This window comes from Castanea sativa, chromosome 5 (genome assembly GCF_040712315.1).
Source record: "Castanea sativa cultivar Marrone di Chiusa Pesio chromosome 5, ASM4071231v1".
In the NCBI taxonomy this organism is placed as follows: Eukaryota; Viridiplantae; Streptophyta; class Magnoliopsida; order Fagales; family Fagaceae; genus Castanea; species Castanea sativa.
The window spans coordinates 4,997,207-5,016,695 of record NC_134017.1 but is presented as its reverse complement, the minus strand read 5'-3'; the positions used below and the strand labels follow the sequence as shown (position 1 = coordinate 5,016,695).

Sequence of the window (19,489 nt, the reverse complement as noted above, 5' to 3'; positions counted from 1 at the left end):
ACTGAATGGCCAATTTTTATTTTCAAGCCTTTTAATTTTAGAGGTTCGGCCCTAGTGAGATGACAAGTGTCCACCATCTATATCAACTAATTTGTAACCCCATGCATATGCATGGATACATTTAAAGATATACAGTAAAATGCATAATATAATTCCTATAGATATAATTTAAATTATATTGATAGTCATTTTTATATTTTGTTATCTCTTTAAAAAATTTTGTAAGGATATTATTAGGTATAAAATGTAAATTGTCCATTTCTTTTTTAATTATTGTGAAGCACATTTTTTTTAACAATTCATTTATTTTAGATTCTTTAGTTTTTGCACTTAATAACTCACTTAGATGAATATTTATGATGTGGTCCCATATTTGATTCTAAAATTAAGAAATAAAACTCTTTAAGAATAAATGATTTAGGACACATGGTGCAAAATTGGAATTCTAATTTGGACACATGGTGCAAAATAAAATTCAAACTCATCATTTTTTTAAACAAAATTATTTTTATTTAATCCAAACTTAACAAGTAATAAAACTTTATCTCTCTAACAAGTCCAATTTAAACTGAAACGTTGATAATTTATCTCCAAATTTGTGAGATTAATCATGAACACTATAAAAGTAATGCAAACCCCTTTTCTTTTCTCCATTTTTTTCAAATTAAATTTTTTGGGTATTATAAATAATTTGGTCCGTTCACTCTTTTTTTTTTTACACTTCAAAATAAAGAAGTAATCCCTTTGTAAAAAATATAATTATTAATTCCTTTTCCTAAAAAAAAAAAAGGAAATCCATACTTTAGTCCTTAGATCCGACTGAACCAAACCGACCTAGGCCTAATATAAATAAACATGCCAATTAGAATTAGGGAGAATTAGGGGAGAAAGAAACGAAACTTTGGTCATAGTGTTTTTTGTTTTGGATTTTGATTTTAGGGGATGGGGTATGACTTGTGAGATTGTTTTGGAAGATCAAGGTGGCACAACTAGGAATAGAAATTATCATCTATATATATATAAAACTCAAATTTCTGAAACTCTCACAATTTTTTACATCAGCACAATATTCAAATAAATTATCATTTTTTTTAAATAAAATTATTTTGGTTTAGTCTAAACTTAAAAGAAGTGAAACTCTATCTCTCTAATAAGTCAAACTTAAACTCAAACTCATCATTTTTTTAAACAAAATTATTTTTGTTTAATCCAAACTTAACAAAGAGTAAAACTCTATCTCTCTAACAAGTCCAACTTAAACCCAAACTCAAATGTTGATAATTTATCTCCAAATTATTTTTCTTAATTCAAAGGTGATTGCATTTGAGCAACATAATCATGTCCTCTTGTTTTTCCATTAAAGCAACTTTGTAAATAGAATAAATTCTCGTGTAACTTTGTTTTGTATACCACTTCTTCCATATATTCTATTCTTCCTAATTCAGCAATGTAATTTGTAATGAAACCCAAGGTTCTAGAACAAAATTTGAAATTTATTTATTGTATTCATATTTAGACAAAATTACCTCAGGTCTCTTTCAGATTGATTTTTTTTTTTGAAATAAAAAAGCGCACACACACACACACACACACACATATATATATATATTGGATAAAAGTACAGTTGTATATATATAAAAAAAAAAAAAAAAATAATAATAATAATAACAACAACAACAACAACAACAACAACCAAGAAATCTATATATATTAGTGAAGGAACAAATTATTTGATGATCTTATCTTTAAGTCACAATTGTAACTTTCGAAACTATCAAAAGTGTTATTCTAGACAACACCTAGTTTTTTCCCATGACTATTTGTATCCTCCTTGCCTACTTCTGAAGAGGAAAAATTGTCCCATTACTAATGAATAAGGAAATTGTACATACAAGAACCCAGATTATGCATCATAACCTATGCAGCTATCAATCCTTGTGGTTTCATTTCCATGTCGAGGATATCTCCAAAAAAATTTGGATTTTTCTTCTCATACAAAAACTTGAAGGTTTTTTTTTTTTTTAAAAATTAATTTTTTAATGTAAAAAACTTGGAGAATGGTGGCTTTATATATACATAGCATACAGTTGAGTTTCTAAGTTCTAACAAGTATTGAAGAGTATTTGATTATCATTTTTAGGGATAAGTACCATTAACAATTTATTATTACTAGCCAATGACATGCACAATGACCGGTGTATTTTATAATTGTGGGGTATGAGAATTCCAGGAAGGTCATTGCACCACGTGTCATGCCGATTGTCGAGAAGGACTATTATCCTGCCGATGAGGACTATTATCCTGCCGAGGAGGCCACGCCCTCGGACTATAGGATCATGTCTGTAGCACATCACCAAAGAATGTCATAATGTACAGAAAGAGCTTTGGGGAGGGGGCTAACATTGACATGACCGAAAAGTTGATGGCTGCAACCACATTTAATGCATCCCACCAAACCTCCTAGCTGCATTTATATGGAGAAGACCCCTCAACAGTGCTACTTTGACTACCATAACTCACAAGGGGGTTGGGAAGGTGTCTTATGGGATAGACATTCAAGTCGTGGCCTGGATGGTCAACAAATGGAGGGCCAAGATCATTTAAGGGGAGCTATATAATTTAAGGAACCCTTGAGGGAGTAAGGGGTCGAGGGGAGATAGAAAAAGACTGTAGCATCAAGAACATGACTTATAACCAAAACAAAAGAAGCATATATATATATATATATATATATATATATATATATATATATAAGATTTAGTCTTCTCGGGCTATGTTGAGGACGATTGACTTCATGCAATATGATTGTATTCTTGTTTTCTTTTCATCTGAGCTTACTATAATTATATTCTGATTCATTAAAACCTAGTTTTCCAGTCCACTTTCTACAAATTCATTGTGTTGGGATCTTTGGGCCGCAATCTTTTTCCTTTTAGGTTGGTTCCAAAGCCAGTCCTTACAACAATATTTTGCAAGAAATTATAATATCATATATATATATATATATATATATGTATGTATGTATGTATGTATAAAGTGTTATAATATTTGAGAAATTGACTTCAATTATATTTCATATTTATTAAAAGGAGATCATAATCAAGTGTATAAACCAATCACTTGAGAGAATTCATAAATATTTATTTTCATTAATGTAAGTGTAGAATTAATTTTTAATTACTTTTATCTTTTGATGTACGTTGTTTCAATTTCTACCACAGCGACTAAATTTGATCAAGAATGTTATATTTCGAATTAATTGTTTGTTATGATCTTATAAAAATAATCACAAAATTTTATTTTAGATAAATAATTAGTGCATCACATAATTAATACGTGAAAATAAATTCATTTACCCTATTACTACTCTATCTAATTACATAGTTCAAATTAGACTACCATTGTATATGTCATTAAAATCTAGGAAATGTAACATCAAATATTAATATAATTAAAAATACAAAATTTATTTTATTGAATTAAAATCTATATATATATATATATATATATATATATATATATATATATATAATAGACGAAACTAAGAGAAAGTTGGTTCCTGCATTTAAGGACGTGTTGACAAAGAGGATAACTGTCTATTTAAAATTCAAACATGTATACAGGTTTTTAAAAATACAGCCGCACGTTACAACGCTTGGCTTTTTAAACTCTGCCACCTCTGCAACTAAAAAAAAGGTGTAAATTAAATAACCGATTTTGTTTTTATCGCACGGTGCATTGTTTGGAAATGCTTCCTATCACAGCTTTAAAATAGTCAGACGGTCTAAAAATCAAACACGTGGCAATTAAAAGCAATAAGATATATTCTTTCACAATTTTGACCCCGTTTGATAGTTTGTCAGTATATAAACAAAAGAATAACCGGTTAAAAAGAAAGGCTTGCGATATAGAGATAGAGAAGGGTAAAAAAGAAAAAGAAAAGAAGCTTGCGATACGGAGATGAGAAGGAGACAGAGTTCGTACGGCTGGCTGGCTATCACCATCATTTTCCCACCATCGTCGGTCCTTTGCCAGGCTTAGACCACCGGCACCGACATCGGTAACCTAAAGGTGCACAGAGGATTTGAGATACGGACATAGAGAGAACTACCATTGGTAAGTTTTTTCCTCCATTCTTTCTTAGATCTGGGTATGAAATATGAATTGGTTTTGAGAAATTTGGTTGGATTGATTTGTATTTAGGTATTTGGGTTACATAAGGTTTTGATTTGATTTAGTTTCTCAGTATACTAAAAAATTTTGGGACTATTTGGATTCAATTAATTTTGTGTTTGATTTTGGTTTAGTTTTAGAGGCCAAAAGTCCGAGAATGGTAGAGAGAGAGTCGGTTAGACGCAAAGTGCAGAGAGATCAGCCGATTGGAGTTTTTTTTTTTTTTTGAAGAAGAGGAAGAATAGTCATTAGACTATTAAGTCAATGCGCCATGGATTGAGAGAGGGGCACCATCACAAATTTTGTCATCACTGTAAGCCTCCACCCACTATCAGACTACCGAAATTGCTATCGGTAAAATTCTATTTTAAACTAAAAAATTAAGGGTTTTTGGTTTTTATTTGGAGAATCAATTGGGGGTTGATTATGATTTAGATTAGTATTTTAGGCAATGTTTGGTTTTGATTAAGGGCTTTTGGTTAGAAGAAGTTTTGTTTTTAGGGTATTTGGCTTGGCTCAATGTTTTGGGTATTTAGAATCGATTTTGAATATTTGGGTTGGTTTGATTTTGATTTCACATAAAATGAAGATTTGATTTTTTACTCAAAGCGCAAACCTTTGAGTAATCAAAACTACACTAAAGTTTTATTTTAAATTTTAAAGTTTTTGCATTTGTTGTTTTTGAATGGTCCCTTTTTTAAAGCATTGGAACTATGCAGATTAATCTTGAACCACTGTGAGTATTGTTAAGAATGTACCTTCATTTGAAATTGAAATTGAAAAGAGAGAAATAAATTAGAGAAGAAGATAACTATTTGAAGTTGTAATTCTGGAAACATTATCTAGGACATTAGGTGAACTGCCCTGTTTCTTAAATTCTTCTCCTACTGCTTTCTTTCTCTGCCACATATCTTTGCTTTGTTCATTATATGCATGTTTAAATTTATTTAGTTTTACTGATCTGTTAATGTTGATAATTGCTTTAGTATGAGTGTTGTTGTTTTCTAAATTCAATTTGGATTACGCGAGTCTAAACTGTTCCTAAGTGAGAATTTATAAATTTGATTGGGTTTGTTTCCACGTCATTATTTCTTTATGTAATTTATTAGCCCATCAAGGAGCTTAAATATAATTGCAATCTCATGATTTTTTTCCTAAAGGTGGTACAATAAAGATTGAGGAAGCAGAGAGCACATACTCCTAAGGAAATGTAAGTAAATTCTTTTTCTTTTCTTTTAGTGAGTTTTTTTTCTTGAATAATTTTAATATTATTTTTCTATGATTAATGTTTCATGTTTGTTTTCTGTTTGATACAAGATAGCATCTTTTTTTTTAAAAATCTTTTTTGGCTTGAGAACAAGTTAGTATCTTTATTCGAAATCTGATTTCGGGTTCTTTTTTTTCTCCATTTTTTGAGGGTTGCATGTGAAACGATTTCTGGGTTTGTGAGGATTTGTGAAATTAAAGGGTTTTAATTTTATTTTTTCCCTCAACAAAAGATATATAGTGGTACTTCATGTTGGTGCTTTTGCTCCTAAGATTAACCTTTTGATATAATTGAAAGGCACTCTTTAGGAACTTTGTTCTTCTCCTAATAATTTTTCTGTTGTGTGACCTTCGTGCTGAGAAAATGGTCCTATTATATTCCTTTCATACTTGGGATGTTTTTTGTGTTACCAATATGTTAATGTTCCTATTAAGAAGTTGGCTCAGTTTGCATTTCATCTGAGTTGAACTTCTCCTAAAGGAAAGTAAGTGTTGCTGTCTCCAAGTTTCCAATTGTAACTCACACCAAAGTCCTTTTTCTCTTTTTTTTTTTCCTTTTTTTTTTTCCGGGTTTTGTTTGCAAATGGGAATTGGGGGTTCCTTTTGGTGTTGGGATAATTTTAGAATTTAGAGATTTTAAAGATTGGTTCATTTAGGAAATTTTTGGGACTTCCTTTTTTTGTTTTGTTTTAATCACTATTAAATTTGTAGAAGTTTTTATGTCAAAATCAATTTCCAATCATTAGATTCGATCCGTATGTTGAACCCTAAGCATGTAATAATTCTAATAAATTTATTGTGAAAATAGGTAGGAGGGTGATTACTAATTTACTGTCAACACTTTGGTTCATTTACACTTCTAATACATGTTGCATTGAGTGATTTATTTTCTATAACCTCAGTGAGTTTTCCCCTAGGGGATATTAAAAATAAGCAAATATGGGGTTTTCGGATGTCACCCTTGAAGTACTCATAAAACATGATACTGATTAATAAGTTCTTTTTTATAGAGTTTTGATCAAAGTAAATTCTTAAATTACCTATCTGTGTCTTTCTTTTTGGTGTTTTGTCAAAGTTACATTGACACTTATGGTTTTTGTAAACTCAACAGAATGATTGGGATTCAAAGTTTTGAAGTATGACTTTTTCTGACATGCATGTCAATATTTGATAGGCATAAGAGCATTGATAGGCTTAATCAATGAAGCAGGAACCTATGTTGCAATAATGTAGAAATTAAAAAAACTATTAATGTTGCAATCAATATTAAATAAATAAAAAAACTATGAAATTAATGTAGAAATAATAGTCTATCTGAAGTGAAGGAAATGTCTATACTTAGTGAAAAGAAGGAATTTTAGCATCAATTCTGTTCTCTAATGTATAACTCTAACTAATTGATGTGGTCAAATTTGTTCAAAACGAGATTTTAGATGCAATTCCTCTAGCATGTATGCGCTTCAACTTTGGACATCAATTTAGTAAAAATTTCCAAAAAACTATTTGATTTACAACTAATCAAATAATAAAATTGCTTGAATTGCAAGAATTATGTGCTTTTAATTATTAATAAAAATTTTCTTGACACTATAGTGCTTATGACCATTACACATTTGAAACTTCCATAGTGGAAATTTGGTGGCTGGGATTGTAAGATGCATTCTTAGAATTCGAACTACAAAACTGGGATTATTAATAAAACTGCTTGAATTGCAAGAATTATGTGCTTTTAATTATTAATAAAAATTTTCTTGACACTATAGCGCTTATGACCATTACACATTTGAAACTTCCATAGTGGAAATTTGGTGGTTGGGATTGTAAGATGCATTCTTAGAATTTGGTGGCTGGGATTGTAAGATACATTCTTAGAAGTGGGATTGTAATATGTATTTATTTTTCTTTTCCAATTTTGTTTAGGTTCTTTTGTTCTTTTATGGCTTTTAGGTATTTAATTTAGATGCTGTTTGTGTATTAAAAATTGCAATTGTTAACTATGCTCGATGCATTTTTTTTATCTATTTAAGAATAAAACATCAATCTTGGGCATCTACATTACAATTTGGATTTCCCTAGCAGAGGTGTAAGTGATTCTCTTGGTTAGTGCTAAGTGTTAGCTATAAAAGATCTTATAATACTTTTAAGTACATCCGAATTCCTTTAAGCTATCAGCTATGCTTTCTCTTATCAATTAGTTACTCTATCAGAGTCGTTTAGATTAAAACCACCAAATTTAGAGAATTTAAGGTGGTGTTTTGCCATAAAGGTTTGGTTTTGGTTTTTCCACATTTAAATTTTGCTTCTTAAAGTGTTTCTACTGACAAAAATTAAAAGATTGATTGGCATTTTTGTTTTTTGAAGTGATTGGCATTAACAAGCCTTTATTGAAAATATTAATTGTTGTACATCATGCTGAGTGCCTTAAATATTACTAGAAGCTCAAAAACAATTTTGTTCTTCAAAAAACACATAGAATTCCATGAAAAGCGTTAATCATGATGTATGTATGTATACTTTCTTAAATTTATGAGTTCTTACGTTCTCTTCTTATCTATTACTAACAAATCATAAAAAGCTGGTGTTTAGGGGCTCTCTAATTTGGAGATCAGATAGGTAGCCCTTGCATTGGGATTTTGCTGAGTGTTGAGTGGGTTCATTATGGATATGCATACAAGTATTGATCGATCCCTGTAGAGCTGAGTTGTGTTGTAAGCCAGTAAGGTTGGCCATTGAGTTTTGTTTTCAAGAACATTCTTTGCATTGCTTGAAATATGAGGATCTAGGGTGATCCCTTGAGAACATATCTCAAAATTAGTTTGATGTGTGACATTGTATTAGAAAGAAAAAACAAGCTCAGACACTAAGATTGTTTCTATTGGAGTGATCATTTCAAAAGTTGAAGTGAACATTAAAATAGAGGGCAGAAACTTGAAGAAATAAAATACAAATTCCTGATAATTAATGTTACCCTTTGAATTTGTCATAATATTATGTAGTCTGATGCATATTAGTTACTATGCACATCTGCTTGGTACATAAAAAATTCTCTTGAAATTAAAAAATAATATATTAGACCTTCTTATGATACCTTGAAAGCCAATGTAATACAAAAAAGCAATATTAACTTCGTTTATAAGAGAACTGTAACATATTGTTTAAGGATTTATTAGATGTTTGTGAATTTTTGAAGCACATTTTACTTAAGTGAATTATTACAGGACACAAAAGACGAATTTGTAAGAAAAACAAAAGAGGACAACAATTCTCTATTTGCAGCTTCCATTCCTGCTGAACATGGAAAATGAAATGATGATAGCATGCCTATTCAAATGCTTCACAAACGAAACAATGCTACTAAACAAAATGCATCAAAGAAGAAGAAAAATTGAAGAAGGAAAAATAGCAACTACAGAATTCAATTTAATTTTCAGTTTTTTTTTCCCTCCTACCTGTTCTACTCTTTTTAAAGATGGATTGAAATTGTAGAACACTACAAGAAATCTGGGTTTAGGCGGCGTTTTTTTTAGTGACGTTTTTAAATCCGCCACTATAAGTGGCATACTGTGATGTTTTCTAAAAATGCCACTAAAGAGTGAGATTTTAGCGATGTTTTTTAAAAAACGTCGCTGTAACTCAAAACAATACCAACATTTCTTAAAACGTCGCAAGAAGTATAGTTTTAGCAGCGCATATCTTGTTTATAGCGACGTTTTAATAAAACGCCGCTATAGTGATTAAAGAAAATGTACTGAGCATGTGTCTAAAAAAGAAATACTCTATAGCGATGTTTTCTAAAACGTCGCTATAGTGATGACAGCAAATGATCTTCGCCTGTTGGTTGAAAAAAAAAATACTCGCTATGTTGATTAAAGCAAACACTTTCAAATACTCTATAGTGACGTTTCGAAAACGTCGCTATATGTTCTAAACTTTTAACTTTCAGGCTCCCAAAAAAATACGTGCTATCTTGATTAAAGCAAACACTTTCAAATACTCTATAGCGACGTTTCGAAAACGTCGCTATATGTTCTAAACATTTTGACTTTCAGGTTCCCACACTTTTTTTCCCTCTATATTTTTTTTTTGCCCTACACTTTTTTTTTTCTTTCTTTTCATTAACTCACTCCGTGTCCCACTCTTTTCTTTCTTAGGCTCACTATTCATTGTCCCCTTCCTTTCTTTTCTTTTCTTTGTTCTTTGTTCCTAGTGTTTTCTTTGTGACCCATTTTCTCTAGGACCACCACACATCTTTTCCCTTCCACCCACTGCCACCGCAGCCGTCATCAACCTCCACTAAGACCCACTGCCACCACCATACTTTTTTCCCTCTTTTTTATTGTTCAAGTTTCTTTAGAGTGTAAGTATTTATTCTTGGCTTATGGGTTTGCTTTGATATGGTATTTTTTTAATGGGTCATGGAGCTTTTTTGCTATTTTTCAGTTTTGGTTGGAAAGTTTTTGTTGTTCAATTTTCTTTAGAGTGTAAGTATTTGTTCTTGGCTTATGGGTTTGCTTTGATATGGTATTTCTTTAATGGGGCATGGAGCTTTTGTGCTAATTTTTGCTATTTTTCAGTTTTGGTTTAAAGTTTTTGTTGTTCAAGTTTCTTTAGAGTGTAATTATTTTTTTTTGGCTTATGGGTTTGCTTTGATTTGGTTTTTCTTTAATGGGTCATGGAGTTTTGTACTAATTTTTGCTTTATTCTATTTTGCTTGGAAATTGATAGAAAATTCTCTTATTCAGATTTGGCTTCTTGGGCAAAAGGACTTGAGGATCAAGGGCTGAATCATTGTAAGTATTTCTTTAGAGTGTTAGTATTTGTTTTTCAATATTATACCTTCTAGCAGTGGCAGGGGATGAACAATAGGATTGCAAAATAGACTATGTTCCAAACATATATATTAATGGGTTTTTAACTAACTAAGAAACTTAATTTAATAGCTACACTTAATCTTAGGCAACCAACCCACTTAGTTAAAGTGATACATGTATTGGTATTATACAAATATATATATATATATATATATATATATCTATATATCTATGGTTAATGTGTTATTGTGGAATATTGATGATTAGTAGGTACATTTGATATATTACAAGCTTGTGTTAGTTATTGTTGAATTTTAAATAGGTTTATATAGCATTTTTAATTTTTTTAAAAATAATGAACAGCTTTTGCGACGTTTTTGAAACGTCGCTATAGGTGTGGATATTTGCAGCGTTTTAAAAATGTCGCTAAATGTATTTTCCTACATTACATACGAAAATGTTATATTACTTAGTGACGTTTTAGAAAACATCACTAAAAGTTTTTGAACGCCACTAAAGAGTAACATATGGCGACGTTTTTTGAAACGTCGCAATAAACCTATAGTGACCGCTCTATTGCGACGTTTTTGAACGTCGCAAAAACAAACGTCGCTATAGACCATTTGTGTCTATAGTGACGTTTTTTGGGTTTTTAGTGACGTTTTACATACGTCGCCTAAACCCAGATTTCTTGTAGTGGAACTATGAAATTTGAAAGTGTAATGTTCTTTATACAAAGTTGATTATTTCATAGATTTTAGTCAATATTTCACCCTATCTGCATAATTACTAGGATTAGCTACTTTGAAATTTTATTTTAATGGTAGACAATTGCAAAAAATGTATTTTGTTATTGTAACTTTATGGTTGCTGGTGTGTGAATTTTCATTAATAAAACAATTAATGCGATTGCTATCAAGTTGACAGGAATTGCATGTAATTCATTTAGTAGGTAATGTTTGGTTGGAGGACACCTCTTATTCTTTGAGTTTCACACTATAGAATATATTCAAAGATTGTATGTGCAGCAGCCAATGTGGCATGACCATAAAGTTGAAGCTGCAAAGGAGTATCAAACATTTGCAGTGCGAATTACTCTTTAATTAGCATTTGGCTGCTATAACATTCACATGAAAATAAATCATTGTAAAATACTGAATTCCAAAAGAAAATAAACAATTTTAAATACATTAAGTTATGATTAAGCCTTAAATGAAATCTAATTAATAAGGAACATAAATGTCATGCCAATTGAAACCAAATGGACCCCAAAGCACTATTCACAGTAATTTGACAAAAACACAAAAACATTAAAATTGAATATTGTAGTAGCTCTATTACTAAAGTTCTACAGTGTTTCTAAGTCCTACAATATGTCAAACGGACAAATAATGCTGTCATAAAATAAATAAATAAATAATTCAAGTTTTTATCAAGACTTATATTAGTTGGCAAGACAAATTTTTATCTAGCTTGATAACCATTTGGATTAACTTTTAGCTTTTAACTTTAAGCTTTTTAACTTATTTGCTTACGTACCTTCTCATAAAGTCCCAAGATTTTCTAGATACAAATATATTACTGTCTTTTTTCAAAAAAATAAAATAAATAAATAATAATAATAGTAAATTAAAAAAAAATGCAAAGATGCTCGATTCATGTACTTCTTCTCTACTAAAAAGGTAAAATATTATTCTAATAATTTGTCAGGCTCCTCTGTAAATACCACCAAAGTTAGGGTTGTGATGACTGAGAATGAAGCTGTTGGAAAATATTGGACCAGTTCTAGGAATAATGAATGCTAGCTAACTTAAGAATTTTTAATCCTATGTGATAGAGATATCAAGGGAAGAGATTAAGTTTCAAATAAATGTTGTTAGGACAACTTTTAATACAAGAGGAAAATATTTATTGATCATGCAAATCTTTGTGTTTGTAACCAAATTTCAACATGCATGGTTCAAAATGTACAGTAATTGTAAGTGCACAATTGTACCCGGACCCAAAAACGAATGTTGGGCTCAGGCCCAATGAGTCTTATACAATAAAATTTGTAGAGTGCGGGTTAGAAATCTAGGTTCGGAATGTTGGAAGTTCGATTAACAGGTTAGAATGTTACAATTTGTGCAAATGATGAACAAATATGACAAATAGATCTCCTCGGACGTAAGCCGAGGACGATTCGTATAAATATTCTCTCTCTAGGCCAAAGATTACAATCCTTAGTTCCTATATTTTTCTTAGCAGAAAGTGCCGATCCCCCTCTCTTTCCTCTCTTCTCTCCTTATATACTTCTTCTTCTTTGGTTCCTTCACGTGTCATACAAATCTTCCCCTTAGATACTTGTTCCATCCGCCACCTTCTTGAAGTCTTCAAACAATAGCAGGAAGGTTGAATTCTACTGTTCAGAGGTCATTTCCCCATTAATGCGGCCAGGGAAGTAGATGCAAGGTCTTTAATGTGGAGGTAGTAGCCTTTTTCTTAGATATTTCTCTCACATCCTTGCGTCTAGAGGGTGCTGGGATTGCCCTCTTACCCAACAGTTATTTCCAGAATCTTGCCTTTAACCCGTTTAGCAAATCCCAGGATCTTTGCCGAACCCGTCCGAGGAGACATTCATCCTCGGACAACTCCTCGGACCTCTGTAGTGTAAGCTGACTCGTGGGCTTAGAGGCCCCCTGACAAAAACAAACTGGTAATGGCCAATCAGGCCCAAAACCCAAACGTTTATTCGATAGCTTTTACCCCCCACAGTAATAATAATTTTTTTGTAAATAGAATTATGGAATTTTTTGGGTTAATTATTGCATTTTAAAATAATAAACAAACAGATTGATAACTAACATATCTTATACACTTTGCAACAAATTTTTTCTTTAGAGATTGATTTTATTAGCCAAATTTCTCTTCTACTTATTTCATACTTCAATAACTATATTCTCTCGAACCCACAACCTTTAAAAAAACCTTGAACCAATTAGTTATAACTTATGAAATTTCAATTAACATTTTTTCTAGATTATGTGTTGATGCCAGGTTATGTTTGTCTTTTAGAAGAACACCTGCACATTAACATCATTATCTGAACAACTAACCATCCATCCCCTTACATATTTTACCATCACATTAACTATAATATATTAAGTTGATTTTTTTCTAACTCATAAAATGATCCCGCGCATTGCGCGGGTTAAACGCTAGTAATAACTAATAGTCGAAACGTTTGACATTTTGTTGACCATTTTTCATTGCGCCACGTGGTTACATAAATTACTGACACGTCTACATTATAGAAAATCTGAAACATTGTATCTTCTCATTTGACCACTTAAGCAAACCGGTTCAGTGAAATTTTTACCACCTGTTGGTGTTGGTGTTGCCTGTAGTAAATTAAATTCCCAACGTTTTCTCTTGGGTAGCAGTTACAGAAGATCAAATAACGTTAACACTTCTTTTCTTATATCTATACTCCTCTCTCCTTCTCTCTGACTTTTATTTCCAGTGGGTAACTGTGAAAGAATTTCTCCAAATCCTCTAAAGCGAAAGTTTCCATATCTATTCATTGTATGTCATCGAGAAGAAAATTGCATAGGGAGAGAAAGAAAGAGAGAAATCTGTGGCCGCATCCCACCACCCTCATATTGTCGGAACCAAACCACAACTGGTAAAGGTATTTAAAATAGACAAAAACTTAGGTGTTAAAATAAGATTTATATTTGGTTATTTAGGTTTGAGACTGCCCTACAGTTTGATTAATCATGGGTGAGATGGCTCCTAAGGTTTGATTAAGAGGCAGTTGAACGGTATGAGGATATAGGCGTCAAGCCTCCTAAGGTATGCGTTTCCTTCTTTTTATCTTTAATTTACAATATAAAAGGCTTTAAAAACAGTTACGCTTTTGGAATCTGGACATTAGTAATGGATTTATGTGTTTATGCTTTTGAGATATTGAGATTTTTATGATTTTTTACGTAGTTGGCCTTTTTACACTTCTTTCATGTCCCGTTTAAAGTTAATCACATTGAAGAATTGTCTTTGTTGTTGTCTAGGCTCTTTAAAAGCATACTCTTTTTTAAGTAGTTGTCCTTTTTTGTTGGTATCTGCATTAGTTTATTGGCTTTGGTTGTTTTGAACAACATATAATGATTTGTTCACTATATGTTCCATGTTTTGTTACAGATGGACACCATCACAGAAAAATGTACCTATTCATTCTGCCACTTAAGCAAACTGTCTCGGTACTATTTTTACCAGTATTGTTGTACAGTTTCATCATTCCAATGAGTAGTTATGAATTTTACACCGTTACATATAAATTTCACTTTACATTTCTTTAGACAAAAAACCTAAAAATTTAGTTCATTCTTCATACTCTCTCTCTTTATAGTGAGCTTTTTGTTTCTACAATTTTTTTTTTTAGTTTTTTGATTCAAGTTATTGAGTCATATTTAAATATTGTTAAGTTGATAATAATAATGATTATATATATAGTTTAATAAATGTCTGAAAAATATAGCTATTAACTAATGTTTTAGCTATATGGTTTTATATTACAAATTCAATTTCATTGTTGTAGTAAAATAAACCAAGATTAAATTATATATTGTACTCAATACCTTTCCCGTGCATCGCACGGGTTAGCGACTAGTATATTTAATTACTTAAACTCGTTCAAGCATGCAATCTTATATATATACATATTAAATTTTCTTTTGCCTTTTGATGATTTTTGTTTCAGTTGTTGACAAAACAACTAAATACAAGGAAGAATTTTATATTCAAAATCAAATGTTTTTTTTTTTTTTTGATAATGAATATTTTTATATGAGTTTATAAAAATAACAATATAATTTATTTTATATAAATAATTGGTGCCTCATCTATAGACAATTTATACACAAGTTAGCTTCTTGAAATCATAGGTTCCCAATCTGTAAACGACCCCTTCTCTACAGGTTAGTTTGAATGTCATGTTTACATTCTGATGTGGGATATGAACAATGGTTTAATTGTTGCAAGGATTTGGTGCAAATCCATTAGTTTACTCCCTCTAATAAGGGCATGCCACATCATCATATTATTAAAACTTAAATATTCTTGGTTACACCTGATAACATCTAATAAACATCATAACTATTGCACACCCTTAGTGCGATGGTCACTCCACAAGTATAGTGCTTGTGAGGTGTGGGGACAAAGGCCAAGGTTCAAGTATCTAAGAGGAAGTTTCATACACATATACACTTAGATTAGGTTAGAGTAGAATGTCTATCTTGTATAAAAAAAGAAAACACCATATTTTAGGTTTAAGTAAAAGAAAAAAAAAAAAGTGGTACTATTAGGTGCGGTAAGATGTATTAAGTTTTAAGTAAAAAGCTGATGATATAATTTCTTATTAAATAGTGTAAAACATCGCACGGTTTACACCCTATCCTTACCAAATTTGAACTAAGAAAAAGGTGGATGCTCAAAATTTCTTATTTAAATTTAAATACTAAGAAAATAAATTTATTTGCTTAGGTGGAAGGCTGGATACTTCAAGGGCACTTGAAGGTTTGCGATATAGAGTCAATGATATCTAACACCAAGCACTTAATCCAAAACTCATGAGGTAATCTAGGGTGATTGGTTGGAATCTCCTCTCAATGGGTATGACAATTTGGAGAGGGTGAAGCTTTGCTACTGTCGTTTTTTTTCTCTGTTTTTCCTTCGTTTTGTAAATTCTGCAGTTAACAATTTCTGCAATATGTGGTGGTTGCTCTTCTTGCTTTTGTTCAATCACTAATTGATCTGCTTGCTTTACGACTGATCTCTGATTATCGTGATGTTGATACACTATCAATGGAAAAACAAAATAAGATGTAAATAATATCACTAATGAACTCAAGATTGTACAGGTTATTTGATTAAAAAAATCATAGGCTATAATTACTTCTTTAATTATATATTTTTTTAATTGGCTTGAAGCTTTCCACATCCCCTCTCCCACCTCATAGCCAAAAACAAATACAATCACACCTTATCGCATCACTAGTTTTTCGTCAGTAAACTCTATTCTAGTCAATCTCATGGAATTAGAACCTTCAATTTTGCTTCTTGAATCAGGTGAGCCTTGGTCTCGACTTGACAGCTACCCTACTTAATTAGTTCACTCCCAAAGCAAGACATTGTCATTATATTGTCGGAATCCCATAGAAAACCGCCGATTTCACCAAAATTGGCCCACTTTATATTTATTATTTTTTAAATAAATGAATCATGACGACTATGTCGAGTAATTCTAGAACCACATTTTTTACTACAACTATTCTATGTGATAAACTGCGATTAGCTGTCATTTTCATCTAAATGCACTGTTTTTTCTTTACTATTCATAATTTGCCACATTAGAATTGTGGCATAAAAGGGTGTGGCTTATATTTTTTTATTATTAAAATTTTAGTTTAGCTCTATCTTTATTTTTCACTGATATGGATTGAAGGAATTTTGGAGTTATTAGAGTTATTTTATTTCAGTGCGCTGACATAAAACTAATGCTTTGAATGAGGTGTATTGAACTATAATTTGGTCAATTATAATCAAACCTTGAAGAGCTGAATAAATTAAGCTTATTAGGGTTTGTTTTATTTGGGTGGAAAAATGTAGGGGGCTTCATGAACCAGGCAGCTATTATCTGAAATAGGTTATTCTAACCAATCATTAAGGCCCTATTTTATAACTCTTAACTTCAATGGGTTTAGTATACAATCAATTTTGGAATAATTCAATTAGTAAGTCTCTCATCGTTGAATAAGATATATAAGGTTTAAATCATGTCTACGTCAAGAATCAATTAATGTCTTAATTGTTAGGTCTAAAAAAATATTATCACCAAAAGTATCAATTCAAAATAGCAATTACACGCAAAAACACAAATATTAATGTGGGAAACCTTTTCTCCTTAAAGAGAAAAATTATTTGACAAACTCCAAATAATTTTATTATTATTAAATCAATGACAACAATTAAGTTTAGGACAAACTTAAGATTTATACCAAATACAATAATCAATCTAGATCCACCTAATAATAAGTAAAGTTGAGAACAAACAAATATCTGTGAATCAAATCTATATATATAATAATAAGTAAAGCTGAGAGAAAATCTAATTAGGTTAGAAATTTGAATTCAATTAGAGTCTAATTTTGCACCACGTGTTCCATTTAATTTAAGTTTTAAAATTTTTGTGTCAAGTGAGTTAATTCAATGTAAAAATTTGATTTCAATTAGAGTTTAATTTTGCGATATGTGTCCCATCTAATCTAAATTTTTTAATTTTTGTACCAAATGAGTTAATTTAGTTTAAAAAACGACGAGTCCAAAGTAAGTAAACTATAAAAAAAAAACATAATTTTGAATGATTTTATATTTATGAGTCTTTTTTTTTTTTGTAGAACTAAAAACAATTCAAGTTTATAAGTCATTCATTATATTCCTAAAAAAGAAGTTGTCATTTATTACATGTAGCCCAATAAGACACCACGCGATGCGGAAATCCAAATATATAAGAGCATTAGTATTGGGTGTAAAATCTCTCAAGTTGCTATTTTAACTACTCATATGTCCAAAACTACCAACATCTAAGTTGGTATATCCAAAACTTTTTCCCACCCAGCTACAGTAAGGTTGTAAATTTGCAACCTACTGTAGCTGAGATGTAAACATAAATATACTTTTTTAATTTTGTGTCTTCCTAGCTGGCAGTGAAGATTTGATGGAGAGAGAAGAAGAGAGGAAAAAATGGAAGAAAAATATGGGAAAGAAGAGAGAGAAATGAGTTATTTATATTATTGGATGTGATAGTTTATATTATTCTAATGAGTTGTATGTAAAAATAAAAACTAGGATATATTGTGAGTTGTAAAGTGAGTTGGTAAAATAGATAAAATAAGTTTTGAAGATGTAAAATAGACACTTTTTTGCATCCTCGAATGCTAGTGCTCTAAGAAAGGATTTTCGTAATGTATATCCTAAGGACCAAGGACATACATTAGTAAATCAGTTTAAATCATTTTTATGACGAAATGTTAATGGGTACTAGCTCTTTAAGGCCGATTTATTATAGGATCTATTTAATAAAAAAAAATAGTATAAATTAGTGACTGGACTAAAAGTATTATTGAACTGACAAGTAAAATTCAAAAAGTGAACTCTATTAGCTCCACATCCTAAAAAGCTCCATTGGTTTTACATCCTAAAAAGCTTGTAAAAAATCTAACATAAAGCAAAATAATTTGACATAAAACTATTTCTAAATAAGTGTTCGTCAACATTATCCAAACTAAATAAATAAATAAATAGATAAGTACTTATTTTATTATTTTCTCTACTTACTTCTTTTTTCTATTTTCTTTGTAAAAAAAAAAAAAATCAAAATTTAAGAGGTTAAGGATGAAAATGAGACGTAATAAAAGGGTCGCAATGATAATTTTATAGTATTCAAAGATGTAAATGGAAAGATTTCATAGGAGATGTAGCAATTAAAAGACGTCCCATGTTTACCTTTATGTATAGAGAAATGATATGTCCACAACATTTTTACAACATTTTTACAACAAATCCTAAGTGGCAGGATGTTACTGGTTGTTATTGTTGGGGCAAAAAAGTAATCTTAGTGTTAGGTTCAAATTTGAACCAATAACAATTAACCACCTATGATTTGTTGTAAAAATGTTGTAAAAATGTTGTGGACGTAGCACCTCTCGTATGTATATATAGTTTCCACTTACCACCATCTGCACTAGAGCAGCATTTTGTGTACAGAATAAGGGCAATAATTAATGCACACGACTTTAGCACAACATTATAAATGTATATACTTTATGTGTAATAATGTTTATGAAATAATATTATCCTAAATATTGGGTTTTCTATTAAGAGTTTTCACATTGGTTCGTGCAATTTTTTTTTCTATTTTAGTAAAAGAACTTAGTTTTTCTATTTTAAATATTTATTCTTCAAAACACCTTACATCAGATTATTTATTTTACACCATATTTCATTAAAATATAAAATTTTCTTGATTTTTTAAAATTGCTTCTCTTTCTTCACACACAATAACCATTATCTATTCTCTTTTTCATCTTTAAGATACGTGAAAGAAAAAACAATTAAATGTACAATGAATAGTGTTAGTGTAAATTTACATGGTGACTATAAAAAACTTGTAAATTTACACAATTATAAACAAACTAATGTGA

General features: G+C 30.5%; 1 long non-coding RNA gene across 1 annotated transcript; it reads left to right on the top strand.

Annotated features, from left to right (window-relative positions):
• Positions 1–4,023: 4,023 nt before the first annotated feature.
• LOC142633484 (uncharacterized) lies at positions 4,024–8,859 on the top strand. The gene is made up of 3 exons (XR_012843922.1): positions 4,024–4,116; positions 5,334–5,383; positions 8,658–8,859. It is a non-coding gene; the product is annotated as an uncharacterized LOC142633484 (long non-coding RNA).
• Positions 8,860–19,489: the final 10,630 nt, after the last annotated feature.